The sequence below is a fragment of the Cicer arietinum genome, chromosome 4 (genome assembly GCF_000331145.2).
Source record: "Cicer arietinum cultivar CDC Frontier isolate Library 1 chromosome 4, Cicar.CDCFrontier_v2.0, whole genome shotgun sequence".
NCBI lineage: Eukaryota > Viridiplantae > Streptophyta > Magnoliopsida > Fabales > Fabaceae > Cicer > Cicer arietinum.
In genome coordinates, this window is record NC_021163.2 from 43,837,455 (window position 1) to 43,849,903 (window position 12,449).

At 29.7% G+C, this 12,449-nt stretch overlaps 1 protein-coding gene and 1 long non-coding RNA gene across 2 annotated transcripts in view; one reads left to right on the top strand and one right to left on the bottom strand.

The window, feature by feature from the left end:
• LOC101501376 (glycosyltransferase BC10) overlaps positions 1-2,020 on the top strand; it is a 4,590-nt gene extending 2,570 nt beyond the window's left edge. The window contains exon 2 of the mRNA XM_004498000.4: positions 1,664-2,020. The gene's annotated coding sequence lies outside the window, so the exon portion shown is untranslated. The remainder of the gene's footprint in view (positions 1-1,663) is intronic.
• Positions 2,021-10,587: 8,567 nt separating this feature from the next.
• On the bottom strand, positions 10,588-11,936 carry LOC140919925 (uncharacterized). The gene is made up of 2 exons (XR_012162591.1): positions 11,551-11,936; positions 10,588-10,804 (listed from the first exon to the last, which is right to left on the bottom strand). It is a non-coding gene; the product is annotated as an uncharacterized lncRNA (long non-coding RNA).
• Between the last annotated feature and the right edge of the window lie 513 nt (positions 11,937-12,449).

Below are 12,449 nucleotides of genomic sequence, written 5' to 3' on the forward strand. Positions count from 1 at the left end.
GGAAAGAGAAGACAAGAGAAAAAATTGAGAGATGTGATGAGTAATCTAAAAGGAAAGAAAGAGAAATAGAAAGAGGTGTAAGATAGATGTAAAACTTAGGGCATGAAAAAATCAAGATTGTTGTGTGTGAATAATTATACTTGAATTTGATAAAAAAAAGTACTTAATTGGTTTCAAAATGACTTTGATAGTTATTTATTAGAGCAAGTAATATTAGAGAAGTAATATTAGACATCTGTGAAAATCTGTGGCTAACTATGATAAACCCATCAATGAAATTTGGTAGTAGTTGGTTGCTGTGATGTAAGAACCAATTCCTCATGATCTAATTTTGCGTTTTTTGTTTGTTGCAACTAATGGAGCTATTATTTTTCTGTGACTAAAAATAGAAAGAGATATTATTGATTTAGGTATGAGCACATGTTTTATTTGCTAGTCGCTAGTCATGACCTAACCGTAAATGGTTTGGTTCAACAATCAAAAGAAATAAGGCACTAAAGGAGACTTTGGCATCAGAAAATAAATATCTTATTCCTAAAATGATGGTGTAAGAAACAGATTCAAAGGAATAAAGATAAAAAATGTAAACAAATGGATGATTTCTTATTCATGTATGTGAGGTTGAAAAAGAAGATACAAGAGATTAATAACCTTGCACTCAAGGTTACTCCAAAGGAGCACTCTCCTTTCTCGCTAGAGCACTTTCTAGTTTACAACTTCATTTTGCAAAAACTATCCCATTCTAACTCAACAACTCCTTATTTATACAAAATATTCCTAACTAAACATATAACCAACTAATCCCTTAACTCATTCCCCTATATCTATATCCTAACAGAATCCTACATGTACATACTATAAAGTCATATAATTCACTTTCTCAGCAAACTAAAAGAAGAAAGACAAGTTATTCATGTCTCATATAGGCTTTGAGTATAGTTATATATGTTATGGGTAATGTTGCTTTTACAGCACTTCTAATTACTAAAGTTCACAACTGTAATTATGAGTAATTGATTTGATGACCGTAACCTCTCATTTTTTATTTATGGTAATAAGTATTGAGTTTAATTTGCATGCACTATCAGTGTAAATTTGTTTACATTGTCAGCACATCACAACCATTAATGGGCATAACTTTGGAGATAGTTAAGGGGAAAGTCAAACATCTGTAATGATATAATAGTTGTGATTAACTGACAATGTAAAAACTCTTTACACTGACAATGTATATGAATTAATTCGAAGTAGTAATTATAAGTGCTTTTTTAAATTATTCAACTGAATAGTGTATGTTGAAATAGAGCCATATGTTTCACTACTTCGAATTGTTGATAAACTATCGACAACCTAATGAATCAATAAAAAAATGTGATAATTTAAAATTCATCCTATAATTTGTCGATAGTTTATCCAATGGTAATCTTTATTTGATTCTCTTGAAAACTTGCCAGTTTGGACAACCTTTTGGGAACCGTCATTTTTTATTCTACAATATTGTTGAATTTGAATTTATGTAGGAAGCTCACCGAGTGAAATGGGATCTTCACTAGATCTACTAACTTAAAAAAAAAAAATGCTAATTTTTTATGTGTCTTCAATGAATCTAAAGTCATTTTACTTTTCTCTCAAGTGATTCTGTTTTTCTTTTTCTCATTTTCAGGGCATCTTTAATGTGTTTGGGAAGAGAAAAACTCTAGTTGATGTACAATGCCAGTGTTTTATTGATGTGTATAGAAAATCTAGTTTCTTCAATTGTAAAGTTTAGTTGGTGATTCCTTCAAAATGTGAATGTCCCTAGGGTTTTAGTGTGGATTGCAAAAACGAAAAGCTGGTCTCCGAAGGAGGCCATCGCGCAAGTCATTATATTTTAAAAGTTGCGTCCACAAGTTTCATCCTATGAAAATCTATTCTCTCTATTTTGTGTTAGCCAAATCTTGTGTCAAACACAAAAGGAAAACAGGCAATAGCTAAGTTATTGCCATCTCCTAAAACAAAAACAAAAATGAATTTTGATTTATGAAACACTTGTTCTAATTCATCTTATAAATTAATGTTCAACTCTTTCGCCTCCAGGTTCATTTCAATTCTAATGAATTTGACTTAGGAAAATTTGACCTAATAGTTGATAATTGAATCTTATTCTATTGTGTTTCTCTAAAACAAATAGAGCGCAGTTTCTCTAAAACAAATAGTGTGCTAGTTTTAGTATGATCCACATTAAATGATTTCGGCATTGACAACCCCTATATATTAGAACACAATTTACTTAACTAGATTTTAGATCAGAGTGATGCACAGAAAATTTGTATCTACTAAAGTAATGAATGTAAATCTACATTCAATTTAGAAGAAAAATAGTTTATCTACACCAACACAAACAAAACTTGATTGTTATTCCATTGTATTATTATCTATGAAACATACCCACGAAACTCAACTACTACCATTGTATGGATATAAGCAATTCAAATTAAAATTTTATACAAAATAACACTTGTGGTCTTTTAATTTAATTTCAGTTAACGTTCTAGTCTTTTATTTTTTTTCTTTTTCTCGATTTGGTCATTTATTTTAATTTTAAGTGACAATTTGATCTTTTATGTTTTAAAATATCAACAATATTACCTTTATTTTTTGCAAAAATTTAAAAAATTCATCAAAAATTTTAAACAAAATTCATAAAACTAATTATCATCCTCAATATAATTCAATTTCATCAAATTCATAACTTAAATTTTTAAATAAACTCATATTTGCATCTCTAACAATATCAAATAAAGAATAAAAATATAAATTTATTTGAATATTTGAGTTACAAATTTGATGAAATTTGTATTATATTAAAGAGTATAATTAATTTTATGTGTTTTGTTTGAAAATTTTGATAAATTTTTGTAAAAAAATGATATCATTGTTGACATTTTAAAACATAAAAGATCAATTTGTCACTTAAAATTAAAATAAAGAACCAATTTGGGAAAAAACAAAGATAAAAGACTAAAAGTTTACTAAAATTAAGGGACCACCGGTGCTATTTAGTCAAAATTTTATTTCCCTCAATCTGAAAATAAAAAGGAAAATATGTGATCCAAAAAAAAGGAAGATAAAGAAATAGTACATCAAATAAATATTAACGATAAAAATAAAAATAAAAACTGTACAAATATTATTAATACAAACGAAGGAGAAACAATGATATTGTTAAACTTTGAATTTATACTATAAGTTTCATGATAAAAATAGTTTAGAGAAATATAACAAAAGAGGATACATGAAAGAGAGATTATGAAAAATTAGAGAAGAAAGTAGCATAAAAAAAAGAAGGGATAAACTTCTATTTGTCATTGTCCTCTCTTTTTCTACTGACTTTGGAAATGTTAAAATGGTTGGAACCGAAAAATAAAAAATAGTTTGCACTTGCAGAGAGTATTCAAAGGTTGTGTAATGTGGTCGAGACAATTATTTAAATTTAGGATTCAAATGATCTTTTTGATTAAATTCTAAACGACAAAGATATGTTCAAGAATTGAAGAAAGATGATTAAAAGAATAATATGTATATCCATGAATCTTGTTTCCCAAATATGTTATGACAATGTTGTAAATGAAGAAATGTGTTTGTTGAAATGTAAACAAAAATGAAGGAAGATCGAAAACCACAAAAGGTGAAAAGGCACATGAGAAAACACATTACCTTTTTTTTTTTTTTTTTTTATAAGCAAAAGTTTATTAAAATTAGTACAAGGGAAGGCAACCACTACTGAGTTAGGTTACAAAAGAGTAAGTTTAAAGATTTTTGAATAAATCTCACAATAGGGTGTTTATTGTTGTTGTGCTTTCAATGAGGGTTGCATGTCCTTTTATAGAGAGCATTAAGGTTTTTGGTCGTTGTCCGGATTACAACAAATTAGCATGAGTTATGATCTTTTGTATCAAATCTTTTAGAGATTGCTTCACCTTTAAAGTTTATCCAGAAATAGTCATTGTAATTGATTATGTGTCTCTTGATATGGAAACAAAAAGAGTAGAGGGTATCATGATCAGAGTATGTTACATAGACCTTTAAACATACAGATTTAGAGTGTTCAGGAGGGGAGTCACAAATTTTTTATCTTATTCATAATGTTGACTATTTAAAGCATTGACTTTTTCAAAGCTTGTCATTTTAGAATGATTACTTCCATCAAAGTGTTGACTATATTGAGTGTTGAATCTTTATCAAAGTGTTGCTTTTCAACGGAGGCAGGCGATCAAATATTGGACGAGATTATTAGAGACACACAATTAGATGCATAAGTAGACATATGTTGATTGTATGCATTACAGGAAAACCAATAAGAACATTGCTTATATTAGATAAAGTCATCAGATGCATGTTTCAGAACGTGTTCACCAGACTTAGAGTATAGAAATCAGAGCGGAGTCTTGATGTTCCTTAAACTTAGATCTAACCATTAGACAATACAACGTAAAGTCATTCAAAATAAACTTGATCTAAGAACTGCACACTTAATCAGAACATTAGTGCTTTAAATTATTTCCAAAATATAATATTGTTATCATCAAAATATATAAGGGTCGTAATTCTTCAAACCAACTTGGTTCTAACAATCTCTTTCATTTTGATGATGACAAACGTCTATTTTTGTGAATAATTTTTAATTTTAAAGGAGTGAAAAAAACATAGAAATATAACAAGGTTCTCCCTTAATATATGCAAGTTTTAATATATAAGAACAAACCCAAATCCATTCCCGCTCTAATCAATCAAGAGTATGAATGAAGATTCATGGGAATAAGTTTTTGAACAAAATATAAAATTAGATACTATTAAGAATTATAATTGAAGGAAATCTTTGACCAAGGTGAAAAGAAGATATGACCAAAATATTGTTTTCAAGAAGATATTGCTAAAATATTGTTCACAAGAAGATATAGTCAAAATATTATTCACAAGAAGATATGGTCAAAATATTATTCATAAAAAGATATGGTTAAAATATTGTTCACAGGAAGATATGGTTAAAATATTATTCACAGGAAGATATGGTCAAAATATTGTTCACAAGAAGATATGGTCAAAATATTATCCACAAGAAGATATGGTCAAAATATTGCTTACAAGAAGATATGATTCAAATATTATCCACAAGAAGATATGGTCAAAATATTGATCACAAGAAGATATGGTCAGAAATGTTGTTTATAAGAAGATATACTCATAATTTGTTCACAAGAAGATATGATCATAATTTGTTCACAAGAAGATATGCTCATAATTTGCTCACAAGAAGATATGCTCAAAAATTGCTCACAAAAGATATGCTCAGAATTTGTTCACAAGAAGATAACCTATAATTTACTCACAAGAAGATATGCTCATAATTTGTTCACAAAAAGATACACTCATAATTAATCACAAGAAGAAACACTCATAATTATTCACTTGAAGATACACATAATTTGTTCACAAGGAGATACTGTAGTACCCCAATTTTTCCCGTTAAATTATACTCATAATATATCAATTTGTATGTTGTCTTTATTTTATTTATATTTATGAAATCTAAAAAAAAACATATAATAAAAAAGATATATATACATATTTATGCATTCATAAGTATTAACAAAAAAAGAAATAAGTTACAGTTTTAACATTAAGCCAAATCAAATTATAATTTTAAACATTAAGCCAAATCAAATTAACAAGTCAACTGCTCTAGCCTGATTTGCTCTCTACTGTTGCGCTTGTCTTGTTGATGCAATATCCTGGATGATGCACTAGCCTTGCTTTGTAACTAATTAGAGAAAAAGATAATTACATATATTATAGTGTTGTAACTAATTGAAAAAATGATAATTTTATAACTAAAGGTTTGATACAAAATATAGAAAAAATGGTATATAATGAATTTATTAATGAAAAAACAATTCTCTTTGCCCTTAACCATTATCCATATGATACAAAGCAAAGAGACAAAATTCTGAGTTTGAAACAGAAAAAACGAAAAGACAAATGTGGTTGAATCATGTAAAAAAAAATAACTAAATATGCAAATAAAAATGCTCTTTAACCCAACAAACCATCTTTGTCCAGCAGGTGAACATAATCGAATAAAAACAAATAGGCTAAAATCGTGAATGGATCAGATGTGCAGAATAACTCAAATTATGAGCAAAGAAATTAAGCATCAAACAGGAAATTAATGCAGAAGCAAAGGCAGAGCAAGAAAGCAACTAAACATTAAAAAAAAACTCTATAAATTCATCTTCATTTATCTTTTAACGGGTATCTGAGATTAACTATGGTTATATAAAAAAAAGCACATAAAAAGAAGGAGAAGAAGAAAAAATCAGAGAAAGTATCAATAACAAACAACAAACAGAAAGCGCAAAGGTACTTTTTTCCTATAATAAATTTGTTTGTTCTTTATCTTCACTATGTAATTACTCTTTTGTTATAAAAATATAAAATTTTGATTTGTAAAAATAATATTTCATTATGAATAAAAAAAAAGTAAGACTAGAAAACTCAAATCTTCGACGATGTCGTCACTGTCGTTGTCGTTGCCGTTGCCGGAATAACGACCATGTTCTTTGATGTTGTCGCGCTCATACTCCCTCTCTCTGCATCCAATCCAATAGAGGTGGGCATAGAGAAGATAGAGGTTTACGTGGACGATATGATTGCAAAATCTCGAACCGAAGAAGACCATGTTGTTAACCTTCAAAAATTATTTGTGCGATTAAGAAAATTTAGACTCTATTTAAATACTGCTAAATGCACTTTTGGTGTGAGATCAGACAAGTTACTTGGGTTCATCGTTAGTCAAAAAGAAATTGAGGTGGACCCAAATAAAGTAAGAGAAATACCAACTTTGCGCACGAAAAAAGAAGTTTGTGGCTTTTTGGGTAGATTGAACTACATTGCCAGGTTCATATCACATCTAACTGCTACATGCGAGCCAATTTTCAAGTTGTTGCGCAATGACCAAAATGTTGAATGAAATGAGAATTGTCAAAAAGCGATTGAAAAGATTAAACAATACTTGTCAAAACCTCCAATCTTAGTGCCTCATGTTCCTGGAAAACCACTTATTATGTACTTAATAGTACTTGAAAAGTCAATGGGTTGTGTACTAGGGCAACATGATGAATCTGGTTAGAAAGAACATGCTATTTATTATTTGAGCAAAAATTTCACCAGTTGTGAAACAAGGTATTAACTGCTTGAACGAACATGTTGTGTATTAGCATGAGCTGCTCGTCGGTTGAGGCAATACATGTTATGCCATACAATTTGGTTGATGTCTAAAATGGACCCAATAAAGTATATATTTGAGAAACATGCTCTTATTGGAAGGATTGTCCGTTGGCATATGTTGTTATTAGAATACGACTTGGTGTATGTTACATAGAAGACTATCAAAAGAAGCGCACTAGTAGAGTATTTAGCCTAACAACCTGTAGAAGATTATCAATCAATGTAGTGTGAATTCCCCGATGAAGGTATAATGACTTTATTTGAAGGACTGAATCATTTGATAAAGAAAAATGGACGTTGGTGTTTGATGGTGCTTCTAATGCATTAGGGCATGGAATTTGAGCCATTTCGATTTCCCCAAAGAACCAGTTCACTCCATTTACGACTATATTGTTTTGAATACACAAACAATATTGGAGAATATGATGCATGTCTCATGGGCATAAAAGCAACCACTGAATCAAAGGTAAAAAGTTCTTGAGGTATATGAAAACTCATCTTTGGTCATCCATCAGACAAAATGAGAGTGGGAAACCCGATATTCCAAATTGATTTCGTATCATACGCATATCACAAAATTGGTAGAAAACTTAAAGCATATCACTTTTCACCATATTCCTCGAGAAGGAAACCAATTGGCCGACACCCTGGCCACATTGTCATCAATGTTCAACATAAGCATCGGTTAGGATGTGTCGGCCATAAAAATTCAGCAAAAGGGTAAGCCATCAAAAGGATGTGTCTAACAACAAACCATGATTTTATGATATCAAATCATATATTAAGAATAAGGAATAGTCATTGGGTATTTCAGAGAACGACAAGAGGGTTTTAAGGAGGTTGTCAATGAATTTCTTCTTAAATTGTGATGTGCTTTATAAGAGAATTCATGATATGGTTCTCGTCAGATATGTGGATAAAGCATAAGCGGAGAAAATCATTCAAGACGTTCACAAATGTTCTTTTGGAACTCATACAAATGGGCATGCAATGGCAAGAAAAATCTTAAGGGCTGGCTACTATTGTTTGACCATGGAGTCTGATTGCTTTAGTTACATAAAGAAATATCATAAATGTCACATCTATGCTGATAAAGTACTAGTACCGCCCACCTCTTTGAACGTTTTAACATCACCATTGCCATTTTCAATATGGGGAATGGATGTTATTGGACTAATCGAGCTAAAGCTTCAAATGGGCACCGATTTATCGTAGTAGCTATTGATTATTTCACAAAATGGGTAAGAACTACTTCTTATGCCAATGTGACGAGAAGTGTGGTTGTCAGATTCATCAAAAGAGAATTGCTTTGTCGATATGGCTTGCCAAATAAGATAGTCACTGATAACGTGACTAATCTAAATAACAAAATGATGAAAGAGTTATGTGATAGTTTTAAAATTAGCACCATAATTCTTCTCCATATTGTCAAAAAATGAATGGGGTTGTAGAAGCAGCAAATAAAAATATCAAAAAGATCATACAAAAGATGGTGGAGACATATAAGGATTGACATAAAATGATTCCCTTTGCATTACATGGCTATAGAGCCTCTGTTCGCACCTCAACAGGGGTAACTCCTTTCTCATTAGTGTATGGAATCGAAGCAGTACTTACCATTGAAGTTGAAATTCCCTCGATCAGAGTCTTGATGGAAAGAAAAATAGAAGAGGAAGAGTGGGTTCAATCACGATATGACCAATTGAATCGCATCGATGAAAAAAGAATGATACCTCTGTGTCATGGCCAACTATATCAAAAAAGACTTAAAAAAATATACGAGAAAAAATTTCGTACTCAAGAGTTTCAAGAAGGAGAATTAGTGTTAAAGAAAATATTGCCCATAAAAAAGGACCCCGAATTACGAGGGACCATATGTTGTGACAAAAACTTTCTCTAGGGAGCTCTAATATTCGCAGAAATGGATGGAGGAGAATTTCCACTTCTAGTAAATTCATATGCAGTAAAAAAATATTATGTTTGAAAAAAAAATGATTGAAAAATGGACTCTATAGGTTGAAAACCTGAAAAAGCAACCTAGGAAAAAATTAGAGTATCCTGATGGATTGAAAACTTGGAAGAGCGATCCATGCAAAAATTAGGGATTAAAAAAAATCAAGCGCCTCAAATTGAGGTAATTATTATTCTTGGAAGCTGACTAATAGAAGTCCTAAATTACAAGAACGATTAGTGTTTGTTATGTTTCCAACTAAAGCTAAACACACTCGTCCCCACATTGTAACCCATGCCTCAATTGTTTTGTTTTCAATGTAACGAATGTACATTTTCCAATATTGTTATTCGATGTTGTACATACACTCTTTCTAAACTAATCCAGTTTCATTATTGATTGTTATAATGTTTTAAAATGTTTGTTTTATGATAATAAATGTTGGAATTTGAAATATGTGAAAATATAAAAATATTTTAAGTATTTTGACACTTGAAAAATATATACACGGAAACTCGATTGATTCTCAAGATATACGAGTGTGTAAAAAATAATAAGGAGGATAATCATTTTAAACAACGAACTTTACTTCGCCTAAAAAAAAAAGCAGTCACACTATAGGTACAAAGATTTATCATGCGGAAACAATATTTGTTTCTATTTATCTATTGAATTTTGGGGCGTAAAAGAGCATAAGGATCGTGGAATCAAAGAAATTAACAAGAATTGATCAATAATTCATGACATACATAAATCATGCATAATTTACTCAAACTCACATGATCTATGCATTTTCATTCACACTTTACTGATACTCAACAACTTTGCATAATGCATAAAACCCGCACGAATCATTCATACCTTATATTTATACTTTATCTATACTCGACAACCATTAACGCTCGCAAGTATCATATACATAATCTCCCTCTTTATCTACCTTTCAAGATTAGACCAACTACTTTTTTTCATTCCTATTGATCTACGCATCGATAATCAATCCGAAGATGATCACTTACACTCATGTCGATTTTCGCATCGATAATCAATCCGAAGATTCATTTATGTCGATATATGCATCGGTAACCAATCCAAAGAGGATCATTTTTTATTTCTGTGATCTATGCATCAATAAAAGATCCGATTTCATCATTCCCACTTTAACATTTAGTGGCTTTGTATTTCACGTACTTTTTTTCTTTGTAATTCTACTTTTTCTGTTATTCATATTTTTATATTTTTCAAGTAAAATATAATTAAATAAAGACAACTATAGTACCCTAATTTTGTTTGTTAAATTATACTCATAATATAACAATTTTTATGTTGTCTTTATTTTATTTATATTTATAAAATCTTTAAAAAAAACATATAATAAAAAAGATATATATAAAAAGAAATTACAATTTTAAACACAAAAAAAGAAATTACAATTTTAAACATTAAGTCAAATCAAATTACAATTTAAAAAATTAAGCCAAATCAAATTACACTTTTAAACAAGCCAACTACTACTGCTTTGCTTTCTATTTCTGCCTTGTCTTGCTTATGCAATATTCTGGATGATGCAGTAGCCTTGCTTTGTAACTAAGTAGAGAAAAAGATAATTACATAAGGTAGAGTGTTGTAACTAATTTGTTGTAACTAATTGAAAAATGATAATTTTATAACTAAAGGTTTGATACAAAATATGACAAAAATGGTATGTAATGAATTAATGAAAAAACAATTCCCTTTGCCCTTAACCATTATCTACATGATACAATGAAAAGAAACAAAATTATGAGTTTGAAACAGAAAAAACTAAAAGACAAATGTGGTTGAATCATGTACAAAAATTAACTAAATATGCAAATCAAAATGCTCTTTAACCCAACCTACCAGTCCAACAGATGAACATAATCAGATAAAAACAATTAGGCTAAAATCGTGAATGGATCAGATGTGCAGAATAACTCAGATTATGAGCAAAGAAATTAAGCATCAAACATGAAATTAATGGAGAACAAAGACAGAGTAAGAAAACAACTAAACATTTAAAAAAACTTTATAAATACATCTTCATTTATCTTTTAAAGGGTATCTGATATTAACTCTAGTTATAAAAAAAAATACATACAAAGAAGGAGAAGAGGAAGAAACCAAAGAAAGTATCAGTAACAAACAACAAACAGAAAACGCAAAAGTATTTTTTTCCTATAATAAATATGTTTGTTCTTTATCTTCACCATGTAATTTCTCTTTTGTTATAAAAATGTAAAATTTTGATTTGTAATAATAAGATTACATTATGAATAAAAATAAAATTAAAAATAAGACTAGAAAACTCAAACCTTCGACGATGTCGTCACTGTCGTCGTCGCTGTCGGAATGACGACCATGCTCTTTGACGTTGCCGCACTCATACTCTCTCTCTCCCTCTCTGCATCCAATCCTATTTTCATCAAACATGTCTCACTTCGGAAGGTCAGGTCCTCCAGACATCTCTGTCACCTATTCTCTCCTCGTTCGCAACATCACGTTCCGTACAACTGCCGACGACCTATTTCCTTTGTTTGATAAGTATGGCAAGGTTTTCGACATCTTCATCCCCAAAGATCAAATGACCGGTGAGTCGAGGGGTTTTGCTTTTGTGTGTTCCAAGTATACTGATGAGGCTTTGGAGGCTGTTGAAAGACTTGACCTCTTTTTGAAACACACATCCTAGGGTTTCTTTAGCTACCAGTTTAACCTTTCTTTTCTTAAGGTTTTTTTCTTATGTCTTCAACTTAGTTTAATTTTGGCCTACCATAAACACACAAAAAACAAACCTATTTGTTTGGAAGTTTAGCCCACTTAGTTTTTTTATTTTTTAAATTCAAATATAATTTGCTTCATAACTAAATATAAAATTTCAACAAAAAAAAAACACAAATAAATATTTTATTAAAAATTAATTAGATGTGATATCCTTTTAATTTTTGAGTTTGTTAGGACACAAATTGTGACAACTTGGTGGTCCTAAATCTCATTTTCACAGATAAATTAATAAATTATAAACTCATAAACAAATTAATAAATAAAAATTATTAGAGGCTAATTAAAAATAATATTTTTTAATTCCCGAGTTGCAGAATACAAATTATACAATTTGATAGCTTAAAAATTTATTTTTAATAAATAAATAAATTTAAAATCAACTTTCTTTAAAAGAAAAAATTGATTAATTATTAGATGTGACATTTTTTAATCT